The following is a 17,164-nucleotide window of genomic DNA, read 5'->3' on the forward strand; positions in this document are numbered from 1 at the left end:
AACAGCAATGACAAAAAGGGTCCAAAAAAGCAGACATGTCTATTACTCTGTGTGTGTGTGTGTGTGTGTGTGTGTGTGTGTGTGTGTGTGAGAGAGAGAGAGAGAGAGAGAGAGAGAGAGAGAGAGAAAGAAAGAAACCAAGAGTGACAGAGAGAAAGAAACAAAGACTGACAGAGAGAGAGAGAGAGAGAGAGAGAGAGAGAAAGAGAAAAGAAAGAAACCATGAGTGACAGAGAGAACGAAACAAAGACTGACAAAGAGAGAGAGAGAGAGAGAGAGAGAGAGAGAGAGAGAGAGAGAGAGAGAGAGAGAGACCTATAAGTTACCATGGGAAAAGGTTCAGTTTGTAAAATTGGGGGCTTATAAATGCAATAGTACTTAAGATTTTTAGCTTTTCACCCTGCAATGGACTAGAGACAAATTCTCCTGCCTCACAACACAGAATTCCCAGGACAGTTTTAAAATCCACAGTGACCCTGACCTGGATAAAATACAGTATTTATTCAAAAATAAAGAATTAATTATTCTTAATATTTTAAAGCCACAAATAAAATAGGTTACGGGTTTGGGAATAATTGAACAAGGACAATTATAAACAAACAACAATAAAAAAATTGTACAAGGTTTGAGAGCTATATTTCTCATACCTTACATTTATATACAGAGGTCTGATTGCTACTTCTGAGTATTACTTCTGAAGTGCAATCATGTAATGTAAATCTGATTAATGTCACATTTCATACAGTGCAAACTTTTTACATTGTGTATCCCTATGTAAACAATTTATAAATATTTTATAAATTATCCTTAAAGTATATGTATTTAAAAACAGGAATGTGCAGCTTTGTATATTTAGATAATATTACTCAAACTGCGTACACTCAAATTATTACTTAGCTCATGCTGCATAATGATGGGATTGATAAACACACAAAAAATATATTAAACTGGATATTTGATACCAAATTAATCAACGTTTAAACCTGGTTCAGAATAAACCATCCCTTTGGGCTGACTACAGATGGAAGAAAGAGTCTCATTTTCACACTCACTAATTAATTTGAAATGAAAGTGTATTAATTATGCAGATCAGAGGGGAAGATCTCTCTCTCTATTCCTGCACAAAAAACAAGAACGATTTGGAACCAAATTTATATTCATATTTTATTATTCGATTATATTCTCATTAATAATATTTAAAATCCGATTTTTTAAAGAAAATGACAAAAAAATATAGGGTGGTAAATACACTCTCATTACATAATTATAAAAGAATAGATTAATGTGTACATTTGGACATAGTTATGTGTTATTTTTTCAAGTCGTAGACTATGTTTACTTTTTATTAGCATGTTTGGATTATTAAAAAATATATTGATAGACCTGATTTGTCCAAAATGAACCTCTGATAACTTAATAGTGAAGCATCAAAACAAAAAATATATAAATTGATAATTAAACCACAACAAAAAAGACCAAAATATTAGACAATTGCTCATAGCTAAGTGCTGAGATTAGTTGGAGTGCTGACTGACACATTCTCCATTAACTTGTTGTGTCTTTCTTTCTAATGAGTCGTTCACTTAACAACATGTCAGTCACAATGTAGCTGAAATACCAATACCATTATCAGATTAGATTGTATTGCTTGTTACACTGATAAATATTGTGATTTCTGATACAATCAATCCATGTTTAATTCATTATTTACAATTAAGACATTTTGCTGTCTTCTAGTATTTTACAAATTAAAAGATTGACACATCCTTTAGCCAAAGGTCTTGTGCTATGTATTAACACAGTTTTAATATAAATTGAAAACTTTGTGAACAGACAAATTCTCTGTATCAGGTAGACCAAGATGTAATCATCTCTTTGTCTATACATAAGAACGTATACTAAATATAATAAATAAACAAATAAAAGATTTGATCATGAACATGACAGGGTTACAGGTTTTAGGTCTGAGCTGCATGGATTTAAAATGTAATTCATTAATAAGTGATTTTTGCTTCACAGAATATTACAGTAAACTGACTGCAATTTTAGATAAACAAGAAAGCACAGTTCTTATTAAAAATGTTTATGCATGTTGTTTTAGAATATCATCCACAATTATTGCAGTTAATATATTTGTTTTGCTATAGATGCAGTTCAAGTCTACAATTTTAATGCTCAGGGTGTTGATACTGATTCTGTGTGCTTGGGGGTTTTCTGTAAACTGTTGAAATGGAGTGGCAGGAATAACAGATGTGGCAAAAAAGCCCTTGTAATAGTTTAGCTTCCCTTTTACATTTCTTTGTAGAACCATTTCCATGTAGATAAAAGCAGTAACTCCCTTTGCAGTTCCTCTCTGAAGCATGTGCATTTCCAGAGGTTGTCTGTCATGTTTGTAGTGACTATGAGAGACAGATGACTCGCTAAATGAATTAAAGCACAGATTTATTGCCTGGAGTCCAACTCCCATCTCGCACAAACACATGGGAAGACTCATCTTTTCCTCCCAGCACCATGTGGACTTACTCTAGGTCTGATAGGGGACTTGACACCCATCAGAGCAAAAGCTGGTCCTCCCCGCTGCTGATGGTGTGTCCGTACTCTCAAGTGCAGGCGCATCCTGTCGCCTGGTTTATTTGGGGGAGGTTCCATGGCTGGCCCCACTTCCCTTTCCCATCCTGACCACAGTACCCCAGCTGGGACCTGTTTACTTCTTTAAGATAGATTGATTCAGCCCATTCATCCCACCAGCTACTGGTCATTACATGCAAGCACCCCTTCCATTCCCCAGTGTGTCATTGACTCAGGCCTTCATTTCAACGTCACTGTCACTGTGCATCGGCTTTCTCCTTTTCTTGCTTCATCTCAATATAAAGAAATACAGAGAAAGCGGTCGTTATTTTTTTTTTACTGATTAAAAACCATACTATTGTATGTTCCTTTGATGTAGCTTAAGATTTTTAGAGTGTACCAACAGAGCACTTTAAATTAAAAGGTGAATACAGAAAACTTTAATTTTAAGACCAAAGAAAATTCCAAGAAAATGTTGAACTTTATGTTCACACAGCTTTGCATGCACATGTAGGGAATGCTGATGCACATTTTTGTGTCTCATTTCAAAGCATCTTGGTGACGCTTTCTTAGTGGTGCATAAAATTCGTGTGTATCTGCTTCTTTAAATATCTTCTTCTACGATAAAGCTCTATGATTAGCTTTGGTGAAAACAAAAAGTCTGATATGAACCAAAACAGCACTACTCATTTTACAAAGATTGTTTTTTGTTATCTCAAACATTATTTCTACTACAGCACCAGTATGTTAAAAGTTTATACATTTTCCACTTAATTTATAATAGCATTGCAAATGAAGCCAATTATTTCTCATTAAACACATGACTAAGAAACAGTAACTTCCAAGAGTACAGCTGAATCAAATCATCACTTCCTGTTGGTAGCTCCTGACTGTGTGCTGAGCAACAGGAGACACTACAATCTGTCATCACATGGTGCCTTCAACAGGTAGGAGGTTTTGTGTGTGTATGTGTGTGTGTGTTTTTTCGTTTGGCTTTGTTCCCCCTGCCCTCATCCTAATTATGCAGTCTACTACACCATAACAAACAGATCCTCTAGCCCAAACGTACAACACAGAAACATCAGCACAGACTGGCTGGTGCCTGCAATGGCCTCAGGGGCCTCACCTCACTCTTAATGATCTGCTCTGATGGACAGAGGCTGTGGGCCAGGGCTTAGTGTCTACTCTGACAAGCCAACTCCATACCAGCACCAATGTGTAATAGCTTTAAAATACAGCATTTATAGCACAAAAAACAACTGTCCACTAATTATTGGTGCTTGAAAAGCATACTTTTTATGATTAATATTTCTTCTGGACAAAAGTTTGGTGTGTAACTGGTCCCGCAGTTCTTCTTCTACAATTTGTCCACAGTTGGTTCAATAAAGAAAATATATTGGATCTTTTTACAAGGAAATCATTCTATACAATTCTGCAGCATTTTTGACAATAAGTACATACAATCTGATATATAAAAACCAAACTGATCATTTTAACACGTCATGCAGCAGAGTCTAAGAGGTCAAAGGTTATCTCAGATTGGATTAATGGTACAAGGAACAGAAAACACGCATTTTGCGTTGGTAGATCTGATAGCCACGGCAAAGAATCGTACACACGAGAGATTAAACCTTAAGATTAAGCTCATGGAGTCATGGATCATGATACATGATCTTTACTGCATTCCTAAACCATTACAGATTTAACTATACATTTATTGCAGTAATAATAATATATTTAAGTTTTGTCAGCTTAACCTAAAGTGGTTCGGTTCATTTTCTGTTCCAGACAGAACTGCAGAATAACATTCTGTGAATACAAAAATAAATTAGAACAGAGACAACCACTATTCGGAAACTGGCCAAACAGAAGCAGGGGCTTAACCTCACTGTACCATATACATCAAGCAACCAGTGAGAGTCATACTGACAGCAAAAGTTAAGCCAAGACAGGAAGCTGGAGTCATGAGTTGCCATGAGTCTCGTGGGATTCCGGAAAAGCATTTCTTTTTGGTCCAGCACAAAATCCGAGAAGCTGTCTGAAATAGGTCTCAAATGAAAATAAGCAAAACACCTAAAATAGAAAAATGATTTTTGATCATGATGATGATCAATGATATCTTCCAGATAGCTTAATCCTTTCACATGATGACTATGCTGACAGGAATCACTAAAGCATATAAATATCTATCTTTGACGCATATACATTTGTCTTTTTGTATTTTGAAGCACTTATTTTGTCAGCGGAGGATTTTACAGTGGGCGAGAGCGAGAGTTATGTTGTGTTTAGCCAGAGTCAGCACGGCATCACTCAGCCTAGTAAACAGTGTCATTTCCTAACACTACACAGACGCCCCTCCACTTGCTTACAGGGGAAACACACTCAGCAGTCAAGTGTCAACACGACCCACGATGGCACCGTAACAGCCACCGATAAGCCTTCCCCCACTGAGGACAGAGAGAGACAGTGGGGGGAGAGCAGGACACGCTGGCAGTTGACATTTTTTATTGGCTTTAATTTAGCAAACTTTAGTAAGACATTCACAAAAACAATAAAGCAGTCAATTTGCTGGCAATTAAAATGGCCTCACGTTGGGAAGTCGTGCCTGCTTACGACAACTGCCTGTCCCTCTGACAGGCTGATGATTGATTACACAGCCCGGGTCGTCTTTATAACGCGATAAGCCAAATTAAACCCTTGACTGTGGGGGCCCATCTGAGGCCTAGCTGGGCAAATTAAATCTCCAGCGCGGCTGTCGTTCGCTACTGTTCACTCTTCTCCACCACTCTGCGTATGTCATACCAATAGATACTGTCTTTCTCGAAACAGAAGTCTGGTGGAAAAAGGCAATAAAACACGACATAAACGGCCTCAATCTCTCTGCCAGTTCTCTCAGGAGCAGCAAGCCAGGTGAGACAGCAGCAGCCACCGAGCTGAGGACATTAAGCCATATTAAATGTACTAAAGACTTAATGAAGTTCAAGCAAGCACTGGCACTGTTGACTTTATTAGTTTACACCAGATTAATGGGGATAATCATTTAAGTGATGGAGATGGATTACCCTCTCCAAGCTGGTCTCTGGCTCGGGATCTCTCAGACAGTGCAACAGAGAGAGTGAGAGATCCAGTGTGGCTCAAATTTAAAATGAGCACAGAATTGAAGCAAAAAGTTGCCAGTGACCATGAAAAGTTATTTGTACCCTATCACAGAATAAACATATAAATACTTTTAAGAAATACACAATTTAACTAATTTTAAACAGTTGACCAAATGTAAAAAAAAATAAGTATACACCAATCTAGTATAATTAATATGCATGAAAAAATGCTTGCAGTAGATTTTATTCTAAAATTAATATTTAATAATTAATATTTGGTGGAATTGCATTAATATTCACATATCAAGCAAAACCAAGCCCAACATAACTATAACTATTATATATAGTTGGTTGTTTAATTATTTCCATTTTTCAGATCTATGATCTGTAAAAAAATGTATTACATATATCAATAAATAAATATTGTATATATAATCCTGAAAAATAGCAAGAATTAAACAACAAACTGGTTGGTTTATTAGCAACAAAGTTATAGAGATAAATTAATTGGGACAAATTTATGAATTTATATCCTTTATCCTTTTAATTCAGTAAAGCTGCCTTGTCCATTGTTACAAATGCTAAACAGATCAAATTTAATTCAAAGGTAAAATCATGACAGTGATTAAAATATTTGATTCAGCCAAAACATGATGTGTTTTCAGCCAACAGTACTGGTGACCTGCTTTAATATTAAATATCAGTTAATACTTTAGAATACAGGAGAATATTGCAGAAAAACTTCTCGGAAAATATTTTCTGGGAAATACTTAAAAAAAAAAAACTCATCGACTGTCTCGACTCTCAACAGTGAATGGAAGAACACAGACACCGCTTTCAACAAAAAGCTGTCTACAAGTTTTTCCACAAGGCTTTAACATATAACGTAAAGAATAGGAAAAGCTATCCTATAGTAAGTTAATTTATCTATTTGTTTAATTCCTGCATATTTCCTGACTACTGATTTATTGTCCATAAAAACTTTTTTTTTGCTAAGTAGTTTATACAATACATTTTTTCATGGATGTTCGATTAAAGTACATTTAATTACATTTGCCAAGGATTTTTGTTTATTTGTTTAAATAAGGACAATATAAATGCTAATGATTCATTTTAAATTGTTAAATCATTCCACCAGAATTGTTCTTTTTATTGGTGGTTGTTTTTGTATGCGAACGCCTTTTGCTTCCAGATAAAATAAGACTTACCATCAGGAGACTCAAACAGGATATTGCATCTGTGCTAACAATAAAAGTGTCAGAGTTGCATGCACACACAGATACACTTTCTCTCTCACACACTCACGTACATGCAAAAACATGCACACAGACAGACAGGTTTGTGCCAAACTCAGTCCAAAAGAAGGTTTAATTATTGTCTCTTGTTGCCTGGCTCGCTCCAAGATAGAAAGATAGATTTCACTGTCAAGTCAGTTGACAAATGGAGATAGAATACAGGTACTGGGACATACACTATTCACACACACACACACACACACACACACACACACACACACAATAAAAACACTCCCCCACTACCCCCACCTGCTTTGGTAGAATTCAACCAGAGACATGGACATGTTTTATTTATTGGGAATGAGAAATAATCACATTGCAAATAAAACACAATAAGTGAATACAACAGGATACAATTCTTTGTAAAAACCACTACAGAATCAAAAGTCATAATATATTTGTTTTAGTACACAACTGCTTTCAGACTACTTTTATTGTAGAATGTCAAATTATTACAATAGCATATAAACTGGTAATAATCAGTCTGTATGCTTTTAATTAACACATAAGGAATTTAGTTTTTCTACACTATTAACCTGAAATTTATGTTCAATCAATTTCTGAAAATTAAACACTATTCCAGTGCTATTTTCTTTTCTGCTTGTACTATCACTACTGCACTGCTACAAGAACTCTAGCATAATGCCTGTATAAATATATACAATTTCAATAAATAAAGGCTTTAGCATTCACGGCAAAGTACAATTTTACAACAACTGCTACTCAGGAAGCATTTGTATGCCGCATCGTTTTTGTGCCCTCAGAAGCAAGTTCAGTACATATAATAACAATGTTTTGGTCACAATCTCAGCTTGATTCTTTCTTTTTTGGCAGCTCAGAATATCTGTCTGGATTATACTGACATCAGTGTGAAATGCATCGGCTTAAAAAAATATTTTCCTATTAAAAGTATCCAATAATAAATGGCACAGAATTACTGCATATATGCATAGCTCATATTTTGCCTTTCTAATACCAGGGAAAGCTTAGAGAGCGAGACATGTAAATAATTGATCAGATGAATAAGAAACTGTGTAAAGACTAATAAAGTCACAACAAAATGAAAAGTATAGCATTGCAAAAAGAAATTTGCATTTAAACAGGGATATGAATCAATAGCCTTATTCATTTCTATTAGATTTTATTATATATTAGTCTGTTGGTTCGGTTTTTGAGTATGAGCTACTGCTTAATGCAAATCAGTAAGCTCAGGCAAGTTTGCACAAACCCAGGTCTGCCCTCTAGTGGCTGCGGATGTGAAAGTGACAAACGTTTTTACCAGTGAAAGAATAAAAATTCCTCTAAACAGAACTGCATCACCTGGAATTAAGAATAGTTAATAAGAATAATATCCAAAACAGAACAACTTTCAAAAGAATTCCAAGGCCGTAACAAAATGCTCATGCATGTGCACATGAACACTCGCTGATCAAATCAATGCTTTCCCTATCTTTTTCTCCAAATCCCTTTTATTTGGCAAGTGGTCAGCAGCATCACTGGTGATGTGGTATGAGAAAGCAGGAGAGGAGCGAATGGGACAGGCCGACAGGCATGGTGTCTGACAGACCATTACTGCAGACAAGCCCATAACTCACCCCGATAAGCGCTGCTGTTGACACAGCCTCAGCCAGGCCTCAGAGAAAGAAAGGCAAAGAGCAAGAAAGTGTGTGTGTGTGTTTGTGTGTGTATGTGTGTGTGTGTGTGTCTGTGTCAGCATAAAGCAATGCAGTTAGCACAGCCATGCCACAGATCCTTACTGCTGACAACTTAAGTACTGTGCCTGTGTGGCTTTTGCCCCTGCACTCTGTTTCTCTCACTCGCAGTGCCTCAACTTCCTTCTTTCCATTTCCTGGCAAAATGACTACTGCACGTTTCTTATCCATTTCACTTATCTCTACAAGTTTAAAGGCAGATCTATTGCAACCTCCTCTATTTTATTTACCTCAAAGTGTATTACTACAAACAGATACAAAAAAAATAAAACATTGACCATAATATAAAAGATCTATTACATTATGATTAATGCTAATAAAACCGATGATTAAACCCAATGTTTTTAAATGTTGCAACATTAATATTGCAATCTTTATTTTGGACGGTTTGTGAGATCTGTTCTGTTCTCTTATTATACCCATGGGTTCCAACTCGCAGACTGGAGGAACCCTGGTTTGGAAGATTTTGCATTTTCCCTGCTCTAAATCACATTTCAGCTCATTAACAGTTTGATGATTAGCTGATAAGTAGTGTGGAGAATAGGAAAAAAACAGAGCAGGATGGAAATAACAGGCCTAGACTGTGTTTGCTTATCATGTATATATGGTTAGGATCCGTGGCTCACCTTTATGTTTCTCTCTTACTCTCAGTCTCTCTCTCAGCACCTGTAGTGCTGCTCAGTTTGGTGCTCTCTGTTCGGTGTGTGTGTGTGTGTGTGTGTGTGTGTGTGTGTGTGTGTGTGTAGTTCTCAGCAGGTTGAGACAGTGTGCAGGCCTGTCCCAGTGGGCGCTGAGCGGCACTTCCACACAGCCCGGGGTCAGTCAGCAGTGATAACACAGGGTCAGAGGTCACACACCATACAGGATCTCCTTACACTAAGTCAACTGCCAGAGAGCAGTTCAGCCGTCTCCACTCTCACTGCTCACACACTCCTTAGTCAAAACTTGGCACACATATTTCTATACACAATGAGGATATGGTTACAAAGAATTCAGTCCTAAGTGCAATCCAAATTATACTGGGAGAGAAAAATGCTTCTAAATGCTTTCCTGTTATGAATGGTGAATATTACAGTTAAGATTTGTTCTTCCATACAAAAGATACCACATATCTCACACTGTAAAATTTAAATATTGGATATTTGAATCAAATGCTCAAACATTTTGAATGAAAAGAAAAGGTGTTCCAGATTGGCTTAATTTGTGATTCAAACATAATAGGCTCAAGAACCCATTACGTTAAACTGACGCTAATATTACCAATAAATTAAGTAGTAGCTTTATTGAATATTTAGACACGTATATTTGACACATGATGCATTGCTACTATACATGCAAATTGAGGACATCAGTATTGAAATAGTGATTTGTATCTATGGCACCTGTGACAAATGAGCTAATCAAGCAATTATCAAACCTGCTTATTATGTGTTATTGTTACCTGAAGTTGCACAGTAGTAGCAGACCACAGTACCTTAATGATGGGTGAGATTTGGAATAGCAGAGGAACATGGGGTGTTTTTGGTTTACATATTCATCTGCGTATACAGAGATCTGTGAATATGTACAGTATTTTACTGTTTGAAATGTGTTTAAAAATAAAGTAAAAAATGTAAGTATTACTACTAAAATTGTATTAATGTATTTTTAGTTGATTTGTTGACAATTACACAATAAACAGATTATTTAATGTTGTGTTGTAGTGTGTGAAAGATGTAAAAGTTCCTAGCAATTTCTTCTTATTTATCTGAGTAGACTTGATTTAAAGCATCAAGTGCAGATTGTGCATATTAGCTATCATAGCTCTTGTAATAATGAAACTATATTATGATGTTAATCATTTAAATATTAACATCAAATATGAGAAATCCATCCATTTACCCCTTCAGAATATAACAACAATCTCATTTTTTTTTTATTTCCTTCATAATGTATGCATTTTGCCCTTAAATAAGTAATAGGGTTAAAGGGTTTTCGTTTTATATAGACAACGTGTAGTTAACTATCATCCCTTCTAATGGCATAGAGACATTCAAATAAATAAAAGAATCATAAAAAGTGACCTTGGGAGTCAATATCAAAATATCAGTAAATATGAAAGACTGAATAGATGAATAAAAGAATGGTTCACAAAGATCTTTAGAGAAAACGTGCAACTTTCTGTTAACTTTTCTATAAGTTTGAAACGTTGTGTGTACACCTTAAATATGGAATAATTCATATTGAAATAATTTTACCTCTCAATCTTGTTACCTTGTTCAAGCTTAAATATTTAACTACACATTACACTTATCCTACCTTTTAACATTTTCTTGCTCATATATGAATCTACATATTTTGAGGTTAGTGAGATTTGATAGGTGGTAAAGCTGATTCTCTAACCACGCCTCTAGGCAATGGGCGAGTACAGTGTATCCACTTACTTACCTACTCCTCTTTGATTGGCAAGAATCGGATTGCATCCAACCCACTTCCACCAGATAAAGAGGCCATATACTTATACATATAGTGAACAGTAGGTTCACTCCTATATGGTATATTTTTACCTAGTCATATACAGTTGTGGTATACAATTACTACTACTACTACTACTACTGCTACAACTACTACACATATTATTATTTCTACTACTACAATCAAATCTAATAGTCAGTGGCAGGCTGTGCATTTGGTACCTGGGCCTTCAGCGAGGACTTACCCAAAGTAATCCACCTCTTAATACCATCACTATCACGTCGCAATTATAGAAACCATCAATACAATACAAAAACGCAATATAACAACATGTGGCATTACAGAAAGAGAGAGGCATTTCCCATATGGAGGGTGAATACCATTTACACTAAAGCAAGAAACCCAGTAAAGACTCCAAACCTCTACAATACCACCACAACTGTGCACCTACATCATCTGGAGCAGCACAATCAATATTTGTCTAATAACATGACAAAAACATTAAACAATCTAAATAAAATACAACCTACTCACCAGAGATGCAGACTCATAATTTGCATCCTCAGAGGCTGTAAGCCAGTGGTACCGCTCATATTCACTGGTCTGGAAGTGGTGAACAAACCCTTTCCTGGGCTGAGAGAAGCTAGCTAGCTTCGGGGTTGGCTGACCTCTCCTCACGATGTCTAGCTTTTCTGGAAAATTTATTTTTAAGTATGTCCGAGACCAAATTAATTTTCTTCCTCTGTAGGCATAAAAAAGTCTAAGTCTGATGTATTAATGTGTGCAGAGCACAGGCGAATATAAAATCTGATTGGTTGAGGAAACAAAGCTATTTATTAAGGAGACTATGGTAAAAAAAAGGCCTGCAGGACAGACTTTGCAGGCCCTGGGCAGATTAGATTGACATGGCAGCACATAGAGGCTGAAATCTGATTGGACAAAAAAATCTAACATCCACATACACCTACTGGAAGCAGTGCAGCCAAGAGAAACACTACGAAATGAAGAGAATAAACTGTTGGAAATAAATTAATACAATTTCATGGAACAAATATTAGAATTTAGGTTGTAAATGTAGGTCAGTGCTTCAGATAGTGTTTGGGCCAGCAGAGAAGACTTTGCTGGCCCTGACCGCCCACCACTGCTTTTACTACTACCACAACTACTACTACAACAACTACTACAACAACTACTACAACAACTACTACTACTACTACTACTACTACTACTACTTCTACTGCTACAACTACGACTTCTACTACTACAACTGCTACAACTATTACACATATTACTGCTGCTACTACTACTACAACTATTGCTAGAACTACTACTACTTCTACAACTACTACTACAACTACTACTTCTACTGCTACAACTATTACACATATTACTGCTACTACTGCTACTACTAATACTACTACTAGAACAACTATTGCTACAACTACTACTCCTTCTACAACTACTACTGCTACTACCACAGTTATTACACATATTACTACTACTACTACTACTACTACTACTACTACTACCACAGTTATTACACATATTACTACTACTACTACTACTACCACTCCATCTACAACTACATTTACAACTATTGCTAGAACTACTACTACTTCTACAACCAAAACTAATTCTACTACTAATACTACAACTACTACTACTATTACTATTACAGTTTATATGTGTAATTAGCACTAAGATGCTCTGTTCATGTAGGTTTTATGTATTAATTAAATTATTTATTTATTTATTTATTTATTTATTTTTAACAGTTGATCAACAGTCTGGTACAGAATTCTTATTAATTATCTGGTACAGTGTGGCAAGTAATAATCGTAAAAGACCACCAGAATGTGCAGTGTAAAACCGGATTTGGTGTGCAATATTTGTATTTTATTTATTTATTGTATGCAACTGAATCAATTCTCCGCTAGATGGCGATAGCAGTTCATAATCACATGGCACATGGCTGATTGGACGGAAACTGAGAACGGTTCAACAGCAGACAGAAACATCCTCCACACGGTGGCACCCTCGACATTTGTCAGACCTGTAAATCTGCACTCCAATCTTAGTGTATGTCCCTCAGTCTAGAGCACAAGCTAATATCAAGAGAGAAACTAACATTATGCTAATTGCTCTGATTAATTGATGTAATTCATAATTGCGTTGTATTACTTGTTTACACATCTTAACTTTGTAGTGCAACACAAAGTCGTGCATATCTAAGTATAAATCGATATGTTAAAATGTGCTAATTTACTGGTATGACATTCAAAATGTAGGATTATATAATTGTCATTCTTTCATGTTGGTGGTAATTGAGTTTGGTAAATCTCAACAATTAACAATGCACAGTAAACAAGTACAGGACAAGAAAAGGCGCTTAAAATAGACTTTAATATTAGGCCAAAGAGAGCAAAATTAGCAAAACATCATCTGAAACTAAGATGTCCGACCTCTGTTTGCTTTCACTTGTATTTATTATAGGTAAGAGTCATATTGAATATGTCTTAGACCTAATAATTTGTTCATATACTTTGACCTATAAAGAATGTGGAACCCATTACTTTTTAATTAATCACTGTTATTTCATACTACTTGAAATTGGTCCATTGGTTTCTACTTAAAAACGAGTTAAATTGTAAGAAATCACTGTTTAAGATCTAAAGACACAAATTCAGATCCATAGTCCTAGCAGTAGTAGTAGCTAGTACAACCCTTACCCCTTTTCTTGTTGTGTTTATCCAAGGCTTTTTTTGAAATCACTTATGATATTTTTTCTGTGCTGCTACAACTATGAGTAAAGCATCTGCAAATGCCTGATTCATATCTGAATTTAAAGAAGCATAAGACCCATTCATATCCACATTCTACTGTACATTCATTCTATCAAAATATTAGTAATGTGCCACTGTTGTAAAAGTTATATTTCAATATTCCCACAAGAACATTCAAGATTATCTCAGTAAAAACATGTAATATAGGTACAATTGTGCCATTTTACAACACTAGACAGAGCAGAAGTGGCTGGGAAAATAAAAAGACAGCCTAATGTTTTTAATTGTGTGTGCAACATGATGTGTGGCCTGTACTATAACTATTATAATTATGTCACATAGTGCACTTATGGCAGAACTAATAACGTAATGACATTTTAGTGTTTGTTTATGCAGCTGTAATGGAACATAGACATTGAGATGGTTAATGGACAGTGTCTGATGTCTTAAAGTTAGGAACGCGACATAGCCAGTAGGACAAAAAGTGTCCTTTGGGTAGTTGTTTTGACTGTTAATTAGATTATTATTGGTTGATTAGACTCTTACTGGAGAATACTATTATATTTTTTTGTATCCATATTAACATAGGAACTGAAATCAAGCAGTACTGCTACAACAGCATAGAGCTCAGGATAACTAGCGCCCTCTGTAGTCCATGTGCAAAAGCAAAGAAAACGAGTTTAGACGGTATTTATGTTTCACTTCAATGTGCTTCAAGATATGCCTTATTATTTCCATTTCAGAATAAATAAAAAACTGTTTTTGTTTCTACCCGAATTCAATCTCATAGACTAATCCATGAAGACAGCACTAAAGAAAATCTATCTGCATTAGTACTGCCTCTAGTATTTGTTTGTATATTACACGTTGAGCACAATATTACACTGTTGTGATGCACTAACCTAATCATAATCATATATTTTTTTTTTTTTTTCATGGGCTATATATTAGGCTTCTGTGTTTAGCGAACACATAAACAGAATACACCATATATTAAAAACTCAATCTACTAACAGGGTTATTGAAACCATTGCATCATTTTAAGCTAGTTTAATTTTGAGCAAAATATCACTAATAAGCGATGGTCTATTGTATATTCATTTATGAACTTAGAATTAAATTACAATTACAAAGCATAAAATACAACTGTCGTTTTTTTTTTACTATATGCTGTATTTAAACATTAAATAAACACAGTTACAATAAAAACAGAACTAGTACCAGTACTAATACAGTGCTGAAATGACCACCTCCCCTCTCACACACAAACACACATTTGTCTTACTATCTTAATGAGGACCTGCCTTAGGATGATTGAAGCAGCTAATTAATGTTATGCTTCACCTGAATTCAATCTTAATCTCAGTAAGCAAAATGTAGCATTGTTGCATTTTATACATATATAAAAAATAATTTAATTTGTTGTAATCCATTCAAATGTTTTCACAAGGTCAGAGCTATCATAGTGGGGACATTTGTTTCAAAGCATAAGATAAACGAATACACGCAGGCATGCGCGCACACACACACACACACACACACACACACACACACACACACGCAATCTTGTGTGTTGAATAAGCCTATTTCTCCTTTAAATCTTGGACATTTTGACAGGTCGCATTAAGATCTGCCTGCTCAGCATGAACACATCATAAAACTGGACAGGCAATTTCTGTTTTCACCAAATAGCCAGGCTAACTCGTTCTGCATCTTTGATTTTAATACACTAGACAAGCAGCTTAGCAGCAAGGGAGGGCAAAAAAAAAATATCTGGCTTAGGTATATTTTTCGAGTTATGCCCGTCGATTCCCGCAGATCCATTTTTTTCGTTTGAATTATCAACTAGAATTTGATTAATATGCAAATTCGAGGTGAGAAGCCTCGTATAATTCTTCTAGTGAAGAGTAATTAATCAACAGTTAAAGGAAATTAATACATATATCAATTTTGTCAGGGACACGCTTAGTTCAATCGTCCGTAAAATTGAAGTTTGAAGTATTAAGGGTTTTCTACAGGAGCGCTATAACTAAAACTTTCAAATGCGACCTATTTAGTGATCAATCAAGCTTTCCCCTTAGGTTAATCTAGTTAATATTTCACCTCAAATCATGCACTACTGTGACATGGAGTCTCGGATGGAGTCCATGAAAAGTTTTTTAAAACGTTAACGACTCCATAAGATCATCGTGTGTAAAATCGAAATCCAGAAATGTTTCAGTGTTATTGGCAGCGAAATATCTATCTATCTATCTATCTATCTATCTATCTATCTATCTATCTATCTATCTATCTATCTATCTATCTATCTATCTATCTGTCTGTCTGTCTGTCTGTCTGTCTGTCAATGTTAGGTAAGGCATTTTAAAATAATAATAATAACAATAAGGAATATTATTGATATATTATTAAAGAATATTAAGTGCCCCATCTTCCAGTCTGTACAATTAGGCAGCCATGAAGAAGGAAGCTGTGTGTGCAAACCCCATTGTTTCAGCAGGGACTCATGCATCAAACTTCAATTTTCCGGACGATTGAATTAGTGATTTTTTTCCCCCTCTTTCTTTTTGAGTTGAAATACACTTAAGACTTGGGGATTAATTACCACGTTCTGCTCTTTTGGATTGTAGTATTACTTATCTTTGCCACGTTTAACAACACCTCATAAAATAAGGAACTGTAGAAACTGTGCTCCAATAACTCACCAGGCCCTGGCATAGCAGCAAACTTTGTATAGGCTATTTTCTAGTATTACTCAGTAAAGCTTTAAAAATCTCCCAGTGTGAGAAGTTTAGTGAGGTTGCAAGGGAGATGGACCTGCTTTTAGTAAAGACATCAGATCATGCGGCATCTCCCTCTACTGATTAGGCTGTGATAATAACTTAATCTCTGATTCCTGTCATCTGTCATGCGCAATGACAAAAAAACCTTTAGAAGTTGCAAAAATATCATATAGTCTAAACAATAAAATCGTATCGTGTAAACACGAAGTTAACTTCGTGCAGCCTAGAAAATACCGACAGCGACACTGGGCGTACAGAGGAAGTGACGTTAGTGTGCGCCTTTTCTGAAATCTGAGGTTGTGCCCCGCGCTGATTCTGTGACACTCGAACCAAAACACTTTTTTTTCGTTCACTAAACTGATCGTGTCAATATTCCGCGGTGTAGTAAACGATATAAGATATGAAGGCGGGTTTGTCTCTCTGTGATCCCCGAGTCCACAAGTCTAATCTTCATTGCAGCTGCCTTTAGAA

Source organism: Silurus meridionalis, chromosome 2 (assembly GCF_014805685.1).
Source record: "Silurus meridionalis isolate SWU-2019-XX chromosome 2, ASM1480568v1, whole genome shotgun sequence".
NCBI classification, from domain to species: domain Eukaryota; kingdom Metazoa; phylum Chordata; class Actinopteri; order Siluriformes; family Siluridae; genus Silurus; species Silurus meridionalis.